The following is a 9,662-nucleotide window of genomic DNA, read 5'->3' on the forward strand; positions in this document are numbered from 1 at the left end:
TCAAAAACTCGTTCAACAAGCTTGAAAATAAATATAAAACATTGAATAAAAATTTTTTTAACAATACACTGTCAAGACTCATGCCTAGCTCCTCCCCAAGTCTTTAATTAAATAAATATTACCCAAAATGAAATTGATTTTCTCGGCATTGTACCGAAAACTCAAAGACCAGGTGAATAATTGTACGACTCCCCGTAGATGTTAACTTTTTCTTCGCGCTCATAGATAGTTGTTTAGGATTAAAACGCTCAACGCACAGCCAAAGAAACATGAATGTCTATACGAGCAACCATAGAGATACATAATGCAGAAGGCATTGTGTGAGAGTCCGCCGCACCCTCTTGAATACAATACATACAATACGTCCTACCGATGCCTTCTATTGTTGTCTTTCGAAATATACTCTTGGGACCGTGCCACCACGATCGTTCTTTTACCTTCTCTTCGTCGCCTCTTATGCCTCCTTGGGGCGCTACACATTATCCACCAAACATCGCTACATACTGCTTCGAATAACTTTAAATTTCTTCACGCCTATCTCGATACAACATCTCTGATGGCTGAACCATCGCCATGTCATTATCCTGACTTATCAACTTACTCATATCATTCTTTCATACTTTTCTCCATTTGTAATCCTTATTCATGAGTTAATTAAAATACTCAAATCGTGTATCATTCACCAATCTATTGATATATATCCTGAATCATCAATCACCTTTTTGTCAGTTTATGGTCAGGCTTTTTCTCTAGATATACCATCGCTGCAGACTGACAGATTTTCAAGTGACATTTTGGTGTATGAGATAATTAACTGATGACGGATGTACGTGCAGAGAAAGACTCTGTCCTTTAATTGTGACATTGAAAGACATAATATTTTATAACGTTTCTCTTGTATGTTGGAGATGTAGAATTGTCTAGTGATTATTAAGATTGATGAAACTTAGGCTTGATATATGAGGAAAGCAAGAAAAAAATTTTTTCAAAAAATTTAAGATGGTTTAATTCAAGTCTTTCATCAACTGATAAGATTTATAATAATGAATGATTGTAATTTTATTAGCTCTCACAATCTCGTAATCATTTTTTTCATTTTTATTTTAAGATAATCACTTGCGACCTGTTAATGTAACACTATGATTAAATTGATTTGCTTATCATAGATTAATTACTCCGAAAGGAAATAGTACCGAAGTTATTTTTTAAGTTTATCAATTGATAATAAATGGCTGTTCTAGTTTTCAAAGTGATGCTTTATTTCAAAAACAATAGTACTTTTCTATATAAAAAATTGACTGAGTTGATCATTTTTTCATTTTATTTAAAATCCAGTAAAAAAACATTAATTATTCTGCACCAATTAACAAAATTTAGGTTAAAAAAATGTATGTAAATTTTTTTATTTCGTAAAATAATTTTTTCCTACTAACCAACAAGCTATAATTTACATCAATATAATTTACGTTTAATCATTATGCAGATTAATGAACTTCTTATTAAATATAATTACTGGATAAATGCATTGGAGTAATATTCTTTACGAACCAAGCGCCTTATTATTACTGCCAGATTCTCAATAATAAAATCTTAAATGCAGAACATTATTGTCCAGTATACTGAGGGTATAAGTATGACACCATAATAACGTTATCAAATTTTTATTAAATTAATAAAAAAAAAATGTACTTTTGATGATGCGTGAATAAAGAAAGGTCTATAATTATTACTTACTGATATAGTTTCAAAAACTAGAATGTTGACTTAAATTGTTTCTATCTAGCAAAATACATTATTATCATAATTCCTAAATGTTTCCAAAAATGGCAAGAAAAAAATGAAGAGAGTCGGTGCAACCGTAGGATCATTAATCCTCGCATACTTATATTTTGTATGTGGAATTGCATATACATATATAATGTACGTTTAAAGATGAGAAATGCCCAGAGGGCGGTGAACCTCGGCAATTAAACTGACACGAATGAGGCTAATAAATTTGAGTGTAAGCTCAAAACGAGTCTTGTAACTCTATCGAGATAATTGCTGTGGCCACGCCTCGCCGACGCCGCTGTCGGTTCAAAGTATTCACGGGTTTTGCGCCTTTTCACATATCACAAGTGAATTAACAAACTTGTGTATATATACAATTCGTATGCATGATGTGTATAACTTATACGCAAGAGCATTTAGAATATCCCTGGAGTGTATGTATCTTGTCAAAGCATCCTACATGACTGTTAAGTCAGACCCAACTGTACACCACGCGAGAAACAAATAATTAACGGGGCATGTTATAGTGTAGCTTGTCTATTCAATGCAAATGACCTACTAATGAAAGATAAATCTTATTCTCCAATCATAGAAGCGTTAAGAGATTAGCGCTTTATTCCACCTTGAACAGCTCTCTCGAGTGAGCGATTCACACGTACAAAGTACGAGAAACTCAACGTAAAAGGTTACTTAACATCTATATACAGTTGAAAATTTTCTAATTACCTTGAAGGCCAATCCATTTATCAACAAATCATCGTTACTACTTCTCTAAATGCATTTTAAATTGCCGACATTGCCGATAATAATTATGATTGGTTAATTGCGATAATAATTTATTTTATTTTAATTGGGTGAATAATATAATTATAAATAATCTTAATGGTTACGTTTTATTGAGAGTCTACGAAAAACAACCTTCCAAAGAGAATTTTCATTTGAGTTATTTACTGTCTAAAATATTTATTTTATTACTGAATTTTTTCTTTTTTAGAATAAAATATCATATTGTCTTTTCCAAATAAGTTAGAAAGTTTTAGAAAAGTTGAGCTTTCTATTCAGCTTTATTGTTTATTTTCATTCATCAATTTTGAAAACAAATAATGGTGAATAATAATCGGTAATAATTAACAACTCATGTTAAAATGCAAAGAGAGTTAAGAGAAATCGCAATTAATTTAGTTTTATAATTGGATAATTAACTTTAATTAATAAATTTCGAACAAAATTGAAATTATTTCAAAATTAAACTAAAATCTGTATTTAAATAAAATTTTTAATGGATTTTTTTATCAGTTCATAAATTATATAAACTATAAAAAAGAGATTTAAAACTTTGTTATTAAGTAAGTAGAGCATTTATAAATGAGTGTTGTAATAAAAGTGAATAAAGCAGACAACTGAAATCAATCAAACAAATAAAATTATTCCACAGAATATTACTTGCAGAATAGAATTAACAATAATCAATATAAAGATTCGAATAATGTATTATGAATAAATCTATAGGTAGTTCGTCTAATTTAATAATAAATAATATAAAAAAAGTTGGTCGGAAAAAACTATCCGGTTGAGTTGACCGTCTACGAGTGTCCAAAGTAGCCAAAATGATTTCGGGCATGACGGTTATATTAGCATTAAATGTAACATTTTGGTCATAAAACCATCAAGAATTATCAAATATGACAATCAGTATTTTTTACGACTATGTTCATTGAAAAGAGGAAAAGGTAAAAATGCAAAGTAGGGTATATATACCTTAATGCAAAAATACAATTCGAGAGTTTGTGTCCAGTGTGTACGATGGCCATGGTGCGCGATCACGTCGTGAATATACGTACCTCGGTACTTAATAACCGGTTCTCTGAGCAAGATGGCCGCCATGAACGTACACGAAGTGGAAGGGCAAAGAAGAGGGCAGTGAAACGAAGGAACAGGCAGACAAGCAGCCAGGGTGGGCATGGAACGATCATAACTCAGGTGGCCGCGGACAAGCAGCGCTTGTTCCATGCATTCGAAACACAGAACACACACGTTTGCCGACGTTGTGCCGCACGACAAGCCGTCCTCTCTTTTAGCTCCTCTCTTAGCTCCTTTCTTGACTCCAAGAAGACTCCATGGACACACGCGGTCTACTCTCCCCCCTCTTGGACTCTTACTCACGAAGAAGAAGCTAAGGATCAAGAGAAGGATGAAAAAGAAGAAGAGGAAGAGTGCTTTGTCCTTGTTATTTTTATTTTGCTGTCTTTGCAATCCCTTTTTTTATCCTTATCGTCGTACTTCGTCAAGCTTACACGGACAATGGTAGAGGTGGCGTGCCAGCACATAGTGTAACACAACTTGAGACACTTGGTGTAAGAATAATACACGAAGTACTGGTAGACGCATCAGACTTACCATTTGAATATATTTAACCGCACGATCGTTTACACCTTTGGAACGAGCTGACTTTATGTTAGCAGATACGACTAACAAATAAAGACTTTAAATAATTTAATCACTAACGATAAATTATGTGCTGTAAGAATGCTATAAATTACGTATTAGAGTATCTTGAATGCGGGAATTATGACAGCTGATATGGCCCACATGTACAGTTATGATCAAAAATCGAGATATTACTTTATTATTTTATATCTAAATTAATATTGTACTTTAGTTGTCGTGTAAATGATATTTATGATTATTTTATTGGCATTAATCAAGTATTATTATCATTAGAAGTTGTCGAATGTAATAAGATAAAAATTTGCGGCTTTGTAGAATTATTACTCTTCGAGTATTTTACGGTTTTAATGATATTCTAGATCAATATTTTTATGATTAGAATTTTAGCTTTGATATTTAAATTTTTGCGAAAAACTTTATTAAAATGGTCGACATTTGCTAACGGTATTTCACCTTTTAAATTATTTTCTTAATCGTTTAGTATCTAATATGATAGGAAATTTTATTGCTACAACATTTCTTTATAGCCACACCTTCATGTCTCTTTAATCATTGATTTTATTGTAAACGAATTTAAATATCAAAATCGATTTTCAGTTTTTTAATGGAATGAATCATTCAAAAATCTATTCATAAACAGATAATTATATTTCTAAACAATGGATCCAATAGTGCAATAAAAGCAAAAACAAAAGCTTGTTAAATGTAATTAGTTCATTTGATGTATAGCCTAGCATTTCATGTTTTCAAAGTATTAAAATTTTATCTACGACTGTCTGCTATTTTTCTCGGGTCCTTTTTTTTCAACACGGTAAAATGAATGTGTTCATATATACTTTGTTATGCGTGAAATTGTATCAGGCTGATAACTTGTGTAATTGAACAAAAACATAGAGCTCCCGAACGAGTATTCATAAACGAGTATTCTTTGATTTATTGGTTACGAGCCATTAATAGATTGTTGCAATGGCGTTAAGATAGAGAAACGGATATGGGTGTGGGCGGCAAGACAACGGCTGGTAATATTTTACCGTGCAGTGGCTTTATGACCACGGGTTACGAGCCAGCAAGAGCCATAACGTCCCGTATCTTCCGTACGTTTCACTCTTCCAATTTCTCTTCCCTTCATCTCTCACACTCCTACCCCTCTTCTTCGAATGTATATAACTTCGTGTTCTCATCCAACATTTCTGTCTCTTTACCACTAACTCACCATACCGTAAGCTATTGCATTTGGGAGAAACTTACGAGTGCCAATTTTCTGTATGACAATATCGAGGTCCCTATAAACTTTAAATGTCAGACATCATGTATTTGTGTGCACGTGATATCATACACGTATCTTTATAGATACCGTATCGGACTTAGTCAAATAAATAAAAACGATGGCACGTATCAAATAATTGTTATTTCAGGCGGATATGTGTCTTTACATTCTACTGTATGTCTACAACTGTTTGTTTTTTAAATATTTCAGCCAAAGTGGAGCTAGATTACATCATCAAAGAACAAATTTTTCTATCACTTGAATGTAGGAACAAAATGCTCAATTGACTTTGAATGGTTTTTATGATAAATTTGAATAATGCTTTATCAGGTTATATTTTCATTTTCCATCACTTGACCATGAAAATAGAAAAAAAATTGCTCAACGTTTCGGATATTTTATTTGCTATATCCGTTTGATAAAGTTTTATATATTTATGATGTTTGAATTTAAACTGGTGAGAAAATAAAATTATAAATTTATTCTGTTGATGAAATGAATGTTTTTGAACACTTGTGTGATTATGTCGAAATTTTAACTGGATTATTTATTAAATATTGAGTAATTATTCAAAAATATAAAATTTATGTAAAAATATTTCATTAAAACAAAAATTGAAAATAATTTTGATATCTAATAATTATATCAAAAAATTTTATCGATTTAAAAATATTAAATAAAATATTTATTGTGTGAACTTTATTTTTTAGAGCAAAAAATATGAAGGACTGATTTTTTTAGTAATTAAAAATTTATTTGATTGAAAATTTCATTTATCTAAAATTGCTCGGTAGATGAAAAAATAAAATACCCCTAGGAAATAATTCATGAACTGTTTTAAAAAGTATTCATCAAATACTTCAGGGCAATTTTTCGATTATTCCATTCAAATTGAGAGTAAATGGATTAAAAATTTTATAATATTAATAACATACGTAAAAATTTATTTTTCCATAATTTGATATTTCTTTCAGCTGCTTTTTCAGTAGAAAAAAAATGATTTTATAATATTTTAGAGCTCATACGGTTGTAGTGACTATCTTGGAGCTGAAACTTTCTAAAAAATATGCAAGTAATAAAAAAAAGTGATTACTCATGCAAGTAGAAATGTTGCAAAAAAACTGTTGGATTTTGGGTGGAAAAAGTAATTTAAATTCAAAACATTTTTCGTGAATAAAATACTAAAAAATTCAGTGCATGGTTGTATAATATTAAGTTTACGTATTCGTAACGCGAGTACTTAACTACACGCTCACTATATTCACATATGAATTATAGCCGTATCCTGTCTGTTTAATAGTAATTTATTGGCGCTATATTTTTGCATATTTTATGTTCATTAAATTTAGCAATTATATGTATTTATTTATTATCTGCGCATGTGATGGCTACATATATTATTAGTAATTTTTGTTGTCGGATTGTGAGCAAAGGTATCATGAGTCACGACTCACGACTGCAGGTATAAGAATGTACGTATTTTATTGTAGCTCGTGAGCGGGTAATCCAAAGACGTAATGGCCGTTTCTCGTCTACTTGCAAATTATTACCCAGTAGCTAAACCTTAATGAGCCGTTGCCGTTCAGTTATCAAGTTAAAACTTTCTCCAACGACGACGACAACGACATACTGCCAAGCTGGAGTTTTTCTCCAAAGCTCACTATCTCTCGATATGCGTATACACAACACGCCTAGTGTGTCGGCTGAGAGCGTTGAACCAATATATAATAGCTCGGAGGGAGAATTCCTTGCTGTTCTACAGAGGGAGCAGAGTAACATGGTCGAAGAATGACGCGGGGGACGGCCATCTCCGCGACGCCGTTTAGATAATAACGCGCATTTTATCTCTCTCATAAAACCTAATTTATGGCCACATCCGAGTCTATGGTCGTACCGTAGTCGCACTATAGTCGTACCATAGCCGATTGGAATGTCGACGTTTTGGCACACATATAACACACAGCCGCATGTGTGTTGCAAAACATTGAAACATCGTGTGGGGTAGTGGTATACATGCAGGGAAAACAGACAAGATCTGCATCAGCACTCATCCAAACGATAGGATATGTTGGAATATTATCAGTATACAGAAGTTAACCCTCTTGCACTTCAGGCAATATACTTCGACATAATAAGAATTCCACACAAGATCCTCCTCCTCCTCCTCCTTCACTATCATTTCATCTTCTTGCCCATTAGATTCAATCTCCTGTCAACACTATCGATGTGTGAATTACTTTAAGGCTTATTTATTGCCAATTAAAATTGCCTTCTATCATAAGATTAACGACAAATTGCGCTCATTTCACTGTCAATCGAAGGCGTGTTAAAATAACACACTTTGAGTGTTTCAATGTTGAATTGCTATACACAAAATATAAAACCTTGTAGTCATTTCTAACACATTTCAAGGTGTGTTAAAATTTATAGTTTGCTTACAGTGTTTGTAATGTCTGTTCGTTGATGGCTTCTTTTCAAGATTAAATTCATAAAAATTCAATACTTTGTTTTTTTTTGTCGTTGATTTTAATCAAGAATACGTTCAAATTAGTACTTTACTTGGAAATTAACAAATGGAAGTGTGTATTTAAAGCTTTTAGACAATAATTATCAGTTGTTGATAATTTTTTTAGTGGTTCACAAAAATTGATTAATTAAAACAGTGATTAGGAGTAATTTAAGGAACATTCGTGAGCAGTTTTAATTAAAATTAGATTTATGAATAATTTAAAAAATTCATTGGAACCAAGTAAGATAGTATTTTTAGCAAGAATAAAATAATTGTTGGTAAATATATTATGAAATCCGGAAATGTTTATTGGAAGTAGTTTTTATTTACAGATAAATACTCTATTTATACTTTGAAACATTACTACTTTCGCAATAGTTTAAACTGTGCAATCCACTTGTGTTCACACTTGAGTGCATAATGATAGTTAATCTGCTTGAACGCAGATGATGATGATGATGATGATGATGTATGAAATTATTGGAAAAGCGTTAGATTGTGTTTGTAATGTGTTGAAAGGTATCTACTAAGCTTGTTGCACTTACATAATATATAATACGACGACTGTGAGTGTACATATGTGGGAGGTAGTGCACTTTAAAGTGAGAAAGACAGATGTGAGTGAGAAAGAGAAGAAGTAAAAGAGATAGGATGAAATTGCCGGACGGCTGGACAAATTTATAGCCTACAGTGTGTACGGTCTCGCGGTCGCGACTCACAGATAACATGGGCTTCGGTATCGCTTTGGCAAAAGTAATGATCCTGTTTACAGTTATCGTCGGCGTGTCGGAGAGATACCGATTGAGTTACTGGGACCGCGCAGAAGCGGCTCCAATGAACGCAATGCCAGGCCTCGGGTCCTGTTATACCCTTCACGGTCGACAACTGTGTGCGCACAGTCTTCCTCGACATATAATCCTAACAATGTTGTTTATTCGCCAAAAGACATATAACTTTGCTGTAAACAAAGCAACCATTCACACTGACATAAAACATGTTCATAAAATTCCACTGTGATTCTTGACTTATTACCATTTATTTTTAACGTTTTGGGTTTTAGGTTTATTTTTTATTTTATCAGATCTATTACGAAACTCGAATATGCTATTTTAGGAAATTAAAAGTGAGAAAGTGACAGTGTAGATGTTTAGTCCAATTACATGACAACAATATTCAAAGAATAATTAAAAAATTTTCCAATAATAATCCAGCAACGTCAACCTCACTCTTCATTTTGATGTAAAAATTCATCATTATTACAAAATTAATACTACTATTTTTGAAGATTTTCGTTCAAATGTTTATTAATATTTTTTAAATATTTTAATTGATTCAGTATGAGTTATAACGCATTTTATGAGATCAAATCTCTTTATTCTATTAGTTATGATAATAAGTTAATTTAAAATTAAATTGAATAGCACTCCAATATTATTACTTGCCTGGACACAAGGACGCATATTGAGATTTTGTATATTTCGATTTAAGGTTAAAAACTGTCAAATTCTTCCCAATGTCTAATGAACTTTTCGCCTTTTTTAATTTAAACTAACTTTCGACAAAACTATTTTTACATTGTGTTAGACAACAAATGATTATACGGAGAAAAATAATCAGAGCTATATTACTTGATTAATCAAATAAACTTATTCTAGAAAACGTCACTAG

This window comes from Chelonus insularis, unplaced genomic scaffold (genome assembly GCF_013357705.1).
Source record: "Chelonus insularis isolate UGA/USDA-ARS -01 unplaced genomic scaffold, ASM1335770v1 contig_359_pilon, whole genome shotgun sequence".
Classification (NCBI taxonomy): domain Eukaryota; kingdom Metazoa; phylum Arthropoda; class Insecta; order Hymenoptera; family Braconidae; genus Chelonus; species Chelonus insularis.